The sequence below is a fragment of the Crocodylus porosus genome, unplaced genomic scaffold, assembly GCF_001723895.1.
Source record: "Crocodylus porosus isolate Cpor-Errol unplaced genomic scaffold, CroPor_comp1, whole genome shotgun sequence".
NCBI lineage: Eukaryota > Metazoa > Chordata > Crocodylia > Crocodylidae > Crocodylus > Crocodylus porosus.
Window position 1 is genome coordinate 33,939,409 of NW_017728918.1, and position 8,375 is coordinate 33,947,783.

The window sequence follows — 8,375 nt, forward strand, 5'->3', positions numbered from 1 at the left end:
TAATTAGCAATAGAAAGTTCATAACAAGTGGGCACAGTGGTAGGAAAATCCCCTGCTGCCTGCCTCTGAATAAACGCCTGTGACAATTGGAACCCTTGACTTCCTTTATGCCTTACTCCCAATTACTTTTTTAAATCACCTGGTAGGCTGAAAAAAAGAAAAAGAAAATTTCCCTTAAATACTTCATCTCTTCTTACAAACCTTAAAAAGTAAGTAAAGAAAAGACCAAATCAGTGGAAAGCACAAGTGTGCCACCACTAAAGAACGCTTTACATTTTCACCAGTCTTAGGTAACCATTGCAAAGCAGAAATCATGACAGACATACTAACCAGACTGAACAGACACTGTCTGCAAGGGTTTCCAGAGGACTATCTGCTGCTGGTAAATTAAGTAGTAAAATCCCTACTGCAATATAATCCTTCATGACCCTTACTGTATTGACCTATAGTCCTCACTCAGACTTCACACTGTCCTGCATTTGCAAACATACACAGAAATAAATGAGAATAACAAATTATTATGAGATTATAAAATTCCATTTCCTATTCAACAGGGATAAAGTTTCTAAAATACCAATACATACTACATTATTCACCACAAAAAAGTATGTTTAATTAGTTGTTACACATTGTCAAGGGCATAGTTATGGAAGTATATGGATTGTAACCCCTTCCCAGTTTCAAGTTTTTTGACACAATGGGAACCCTCCCTCCCCAGCTGCACAGGAAAAGAAAACAAACACTGCATATTTCAGAACTGTACATTTGTTAACTGCCCTGAAAATATGAATTGGGACCTTTGTTTGCCTTGCGTTCTTCCCGTTTGCCTTGTGTTCTTCCCCTGTTGACATACAAAAGATTTCTAGTTGAGAGAATGCAATTTTTAGTTGAAGGACTACAATTAAACAATTTCTGATGGTCTTGTAAAATAGGAGTAAATTATTTGATTCACAATTTTGTGCAAATACATTTCTTCTCTTGTCTTTTGACTTCTCATTTTGAAAAGCAGTAGACAACCACTGATCTTCTGGATCATGGTATCCACATAAGAGGTGTAGTCAGATGCCTGATGAATCCATTTGTGGCTGACAAGCCCAATTTGAGAGAGACACAGCTTGTTACAAGTTTCACAGATCCATATGTTGTCCAAGTTAGAATCCAAGTTTACAGCATGCTGCTTTCCTCTTTCTTGATTTGCTTCCATCCTCTGGATCAAAGACTTCATGTTGAGCTGCACTCAGTGCCAGATGTTCCCTCCAGATTGGACAGGATTCTGCATGCTCCTCCCAGCTTTTTATGTTGATGTTGAATGACTTCAAATAATTTTTGCACACACCATGGTACCACGATAGATGGCAACCCCACTTTCTAGAGCCGTCTCAAATCTCATTATACAAAATAATCTTGGTGGTATGGTCTTCTCCCATGCATGCTCTACTGGTGTGATCTATCCATTTCAATCTTTTCTTCTTGATAGTAGTTTTTAAGTATCTGCCTTTCCCCCGGCTGACCATTTCCTTGTAGTTAGCTCAGCCTGCTACGCTCTCCTCCTCAGGTAAAAGGAGATTTCTGGCTTTCTGTTATACGCCCCTGTTTCACCCTGCTGTTGATGTCAAAGGTGTTTTATTCTTTGTTTTCATATACTACAGTTGCCGTCATACCTTGATGTAATGAGTGAAGTTCAACAGTTTGGGGGAATAACCCAGTTTCTTCAGAACACCAAAAAGGCCCTGTTTATCAACTGTATCAAAGGTTTTAGTCAGATATATAAAGGCTATGTGCAGTGGTATTTGTTTTTCTTCTACACGTCTCTTGCAGTTGCTTGGCCAACAATATCATATCAATGGTGGATTGTCCGAAGTGAAAACCACATTGCCTTTCAGGATAGATTCTTTCACCTAGAGACTGCAGCCTAGGTAGCATGATTCAAATGATATTTTTTCTGATGATGTTCAACAGTTGCCCCAGTTGCTTCTATCCCCTTTATTTTTCTATAACTGTACAAACTGAGCATCTTTGAAATCTTGTGCTACCTCTTCCAGCAGAGCAGTATAAGGTCATGAAGCTTTTGAAGTAATTCATTGTTGGCACATTTGTAGATTTTAGTAGGAAAACAGATGACCAAGGAATCAATTTAATGGTTTTCTACAAATCTTCCAATGTAAACTCATTGTCTAAATCCATCATAATGTTGAATTCCAGTTCTTCATGTTTGATTTCAGTCTCACTGGAGTATAATTCCATAATGTTCAATCCAACATTCAAGTTGTTTTTGTTTATCACTAATGACATTTCCATTTAAGTCTTTCAGCAGAGCTGTTTCCTTCTTGACTAGACCAAATATTCATTTGCTGCCTTTGTATATGTCACAGTTATCACATCAAGAGGGGTCAAAAAACCCTCTTGGCTGAACAGGGAAATTCAGGAAATCCAGGAAAGTCTGGGGACAAAAAAGAGGTATACAGACTGTGGAAGAAGGGGGTAGTCACTATGGAGGAGTATACCTACTTGTCTCGCACTTGCAGGGAGTCAGTTAGAAAGACCAAAGCAGCAATGAAATTCAGGCTGGCTTCAAAGATTAAAGACAACAAAAAGTCCTTCAGGTATACAGGGAGCAAAAAAGAAGGCTCACGGGAACATAGGACCCCTAGAGGACAGACTAGGGCAATTAGTGACAGATGGGAGAGACAAAGCTGAGCTCTTCAATGAATTTTTTGCATCCATATTCCTGAACAGAGAAAAGACATCTCACAGTTAGCTTATAGACAGGCACAAGGGGGACACCAGCCCACCACTGTTGTTAGTGCCAACCTAATGAAGGGACACTTGGAGGGGCTGGATATGCTTAAGTCAGCAGGCCCAGATGATCTTCATCCTAGGGTGCTGAGGGAATTAGCCAGTGTCATAGCAGAACCATTGGTAAGACTGTTTGAGCATTTGTGGCACTCAGGACAGGTCCCAGATGTCTGGAAAAGGGCCAATGTGGTTCTTATTTTCAATAAAAGGAGGAAGGAGGATATGGGTAACTACAGGCTGTTTAATCTCACCTTTATCCTTGGGAAAACCTTTGAAAAAATTGTTAAGGAACACAATTGTGAGAGTTCAGCAGGAAAAATAACACTGAAGGGCAACCAACATGTATTCATAGCAGGTAGAACCTACCTGACTAACCTTGTTTCTTTTTATGACCAGGTCACAAGAAGTTTAGATGCAAGAGTCGAGGTAGATGTCATTTACTTGGATTTTAAAAAGACCTTTGATACAGTGTCTCATCCCATTCATATAAATAAACTAAATGGCTGTGTTGTAAATGATTGTATGGTCAGGTGGGTGGCGAATTGGCTTATGGGACGCATCCACGCATGGTGGTGGATAGGTCAGTATCAACCTGGAAAGATGTGGGTAGTGGGGTCTCCCAGGATTCAGTCCTTGGACCAGTGCTGTTCAATATCTTCATCAGTGACTTGGATGAGGATGTGGAGAGCATTCTGTCCAAATTTGTGGATGACACCAAATTATGGGGAAAGTAAACACACAGGTGGGCAGGGAATGGATTTAGGCGGATTTGGAGAGGTTCGGAAAGTGGGCAGAATGAACTTATCTTTGTTAAACTGGATCCTGTTCCAAAGTGTTGCACCTAGGGAGAAAGAATCGCCAACACACATACAGTTTGGGAGATGACTCTCTAAGTAGCACAGCAGCAGAAAGGGATCTCAAAGTCATAGTGGACTCCAAGATGAACATGAGGCATCAATGTGATGAAGTGATAAGTAAACCTAACCACACTCTATCATGAATTATCAGGTGCATCACAAACAGGTGTAAGGAGGTGATTCTTCCCCTTTATGCAGCACTGGTAAAGCTACAGCTGGAGTACTGCATCCAGTGTTGGGTGCTGCACTTCAAGAAGGATGTGGATAACCTTGAGAGGGTCCATAGGAGGGCTACTCAGATGGTTAGGGGCCTGAAGGTAAGGCCCTACGAGGCGAGATCGAGGGACCTGGATCTCTTCAGCTTCTGCAAGAGAAGGCTGAGGTGTGATCTTGTGGCTGTCTACAAATTCATCCTTGGGGGACAGCAAGGAATAGGAGATACTCTGTTTACCAGAGCGCCTCTTGGGGTAACTAAAAACAAGGGCCACAAACTGAACAGAGAGTAGATTTAGATTGTACATCAGGAAGGACTTCTTCACGGTAAGGGTTACCAGAATCTGGAATGGACTTCTATGGAAGGTGGTGCTCTACCCTACTTTGGAGGCCTATAAGAGGAGACTGGACAAGCACCTGGATGGGATCATCTGACCCCAGTGCTCTTTCCTGCCCAGGGTTGGACTCAATGATCTGAGGTTTCTTTCAACCCTAAAAATCTATGGAATCTATGAAATCTATGAAATTTCTGGGAGCAATTGGGTAGTATGTCAGGTCAGGTGGACTCCTGTTGCTGAGAAACAGAGTGGAGTTGTTTTAAATCCTACATTTATAAATAAATACATACATAAAATGATTTATGTGTTGCCCTTCCCATAAAAGGCTCAGAGTGGCTTACAGTAAAGGAACAGAATAACTTATAAAAGAGGACAGTGATAAGAGAAAAATGAGCAACAAGAGAAAAAATATCTTAAAATGGCAACTAGAAAATCAGCATAAAACAGTGATGGACTAAATAGTATCTCTGCCTAGCTTTTTTGCTAAATGTCTGTCAAAATAGAAAGATCTTACATTGCTTCTAAAAGATGTCCAGTGTTTAGTTCAAGGGGGGTGGATTTTGAGAGCTAGCTCCTACCTGGAGGTATATCCACTTTCTTTTGTATAAATGTTACTCTGATTTAGGTTGGATGTACTTCTAGATGCTCTTAACTGTTTACAGGTTGTTTTGGATAAGTGTTTGATTATCTATGGTACCAGTTATGCACCTGGACTAGTAACTCCTCTCACTGACTCAGTCCTTGCTGGCAGTCCAACCCTCAAGCACACAGTTTAGATGGACAATTTGTTTCTTTCATTTTCCTAGTGGATGTCTGCAATGGTCAGTCCTTCTTGCTAGTCCCCAAGAGTACTACCATTCATTTAATTCTCATCATTAAGGAGGAAGACTGAAATATTCATGTCACAGATGTAAGGGGGTGAACCAGATCTCTGGGAAAGAGGGTCAAGCAGGGGAAAGAGGGTCAAAGAAGTCAAAGGTATCAAATAATGTGTGGTGGTGTTAAATGGGAACATGGAGTAGAGGGAGGTGGACCAGAAGAGAAGTGAATAGCATGGACTAGAAGCCATGGAAGAAGTAGGTAGTGGAGAAAAAGGAGCACTGTAGCAGTGCTGAAAGAGCAGTGGTTTTGATCAGGCAAGGAATTTAAGAATGAGTGGGAGAATTGTTGATGGTTTTCAGTTTAAACAAGAAGTTCAAGTCAAAACCTATGTGTTACCAGCATCTACTTTGCTGGAAAAATCACAGGGAAGACATTGTGGAAACATCCAAGATCAGGGCACTGGCACCATTAGATTTAGTACTGAGCAGACCTAATCACCTGAAAGAAATTCTGCATATGAAGTCTTATCACAGTGCTGACTGTGACACTAACTATGACTTAGTTTGCTGCAAAGTCAGAATCAATGCCATAAAGATCCATTGTAGCAAACCTACCAGTTACCATCAGATAGACGTTAGCCATTATCTGACATTAGACATCACATGACATAGAAACATGTAGACTATTCAATGAAGAAGGTGTGAAAGGAAGTTTACCTAACAAATCAGCCACCAAGCCTTGGGAAAGTTTAAAATCTAACATGTACAATGCTGCTATACGATTGGCAAAAAATGCAAGAAAATACAGATTGATTTGAAGAGCACTCTTGAAACTGTCCTGCCACTGGTTTAGAAGAAAAGGACAGTGCTAACCAACTATAAGAAATCTTCCAATACCATAACCCTAGAACATCTGAGAAAGGCTTGAGAGAAATACAAAGGAGGCTGAGGGTGTGCCCAAGTTTTTTGCCTGTAACCATTTTTGGCCCCTTTGCCCCCATTTGTGTGCAATGGGATCGTTTCCTTGAGAAACAACCACCCTTCCTGGACTCCCATCTCACCAACGCTCCTGTCCTCTCTTACTAATCTCCTGAGCTCATTGAAGTTCACTTTTCTGAAGTCTAGCACTTCTGCCCTATTGGTCCTTTCCCACCTTTTGCCGGATAGTGAATTCCAACAATTGGTGGTACCAGTTATCCCCTAGGTTACCCTGTATCTGCAAACCTCCCACCAGATCATCCCCTGTAGCTAACACTAAGTCCAGTAAGGCATTTCCTCTAGTAGGACTGTATACTTCCTGCATTAAGTGAAGGTTCTATATGCAGGTTAAGAACCTATGTGAATGATCAGATGTAGCTGATTGCTTCTCCCAGTAGATGTCAGGGTAGTTTAGGTCATCCATGACAATCATGTCCCTTGAATATGCTGCCTTGAGAATTCCAGGTCTAGCTCATCCTCCTGGTATGGCAGTCTATAATAGACCCCCACTATCAAGTCCCTTTCACCCCAACCCCCTTGTATTCTAACCCACAGTACCACAATTTGGCCCTCTTGTGATCCCAACTTGATTATGAAAAAAGTGTATTGCTCCTTAACATAGAGAGCAACTCCCCTCCCTCCCCCTTTTTCCCCCACCCTGTTTCATCTGTACAGCCTGTAGTCCTCAATGCCTACTGTCCAGTTGTGGGTAGGGTCCCACCAGGTTTCAGTTAGTCCAACCAGGCTGAAGTCTTTGTTGGCAAGCAGGAGTGTGAGTTCCTCCTGTTTGTTCCCCATGCTCCTAGCATTAGTACAGAGACACTTAAACTCCCTGATACGTGCCCTTGCTAATCATCTACTCATTAGCTTCTCTTTCTGCTTGATGTCTATAGCTACACCCAAGGTAGAACACAGATAGAAACCCTTGGCCCCCCTCCCCCCCCCCAAAAAAAAATTAGACAGAGAGAGAAGCCAGACTCTCAAAGGTGGGGAAAGGGAATTCCCAGACTACATATTTGTAGGAAGTGTCCTCACTGCCAGCCCACCCCTCAGGACTCCCAAGTCAGGAGAAGATCAGCTTTTGATAATCCTATGAACATCCTCCCCTGAAAATCTCTTTCATGGAGGGCTATCACAACTGCAAGTACATCAGATACTATATTCTGGCACTAGGAAAAAGCTTCCAAGTGAGTTACATGGAGTGTAGCAACAGAGCTCTGTATCCAAGGCAGCCATGTGGCACCCAGGGCAGTACTGGTCCTTGCTACACCAACTGGGGCAGCATTATCAACTGCCATTACAGTAACAACTGCTTTCTCACCCTCCTTCCCTCTACATAGCTGGTACCCTCACCTACTGCCCCAGTTGCCCCCCCCTTCAATTATGTTACTGACCATAAGAATGTAGAGCTGGAACAGACCATCTGGGCCTCTAAATCCAGTCTTTTAACAATCTCAGGCAACAATATAACAAATTTTTGCCCAAAAGGGTCAACAGGACCCTCTACCCATACCATAACCACAAAACTACTCCATATCAATTTAAAGATCTTTAACATTAAGCAGCCTGCATAACAGAAAGAGAACAGGAGAGGCAAAGGTGTTACCAATACAACAGCATTTGCAAGGAATTATTCAGCAAAATATGCCCTCGATGATCCTAAAAAGTAAATCAAGATCCATGCCAAAGCAAATATCACTAAAGAATTGTTGGGTCCTTTCCAATATGACAGGAGGAAATGTCTCCTCTCCAAATTTCAGATCAGGTGATTTAACAAGGTCTTTGTGCAGAAACTGATGAAAACTCATGTGGAATTGGAAAAGTAATTTAGCACCTGTAGGCATCCAAGTATACACATGTATTGAAGGATTAATTTTAAGTTTACCATCATATGGCATAGAGTGAACCCACATACATATACATATGGAAAAAGGCTGGCTTTGTCAAGCTATAAATTAGCCTTTGGGCTTAATATGGTGTTTTTACTATTGCAAAGGGAATGCCATTTTACTGAAACCATATATAAGAAGTCTAGGTAAAAGAAATGTCACACTAATTTTCATTATCAGCCACTCAAATAAAAAGTTCTATAAATGGAAAACAAACCTAGCTGTTGAAACTATGCCATAATCACTAGACTTCAATGGGCTTTGGACATCCCTTAGAGTTTAATGACTTCTGTATTCTTTGCACCCCATTTCAGGAGGGATGTGGACAACATTGAAAGGGTCCAGAGGAGGGCCACCCGCATGATCCGGGGACAACAGGGCAGACCCTACATTGAAAGACTGCGGGACCTAAACCTGTTCAACCTTCACAAGAGAAGGGTGAGGGGGGACCTAGTGACTGTCTATAAACTCACTGGGGGACAC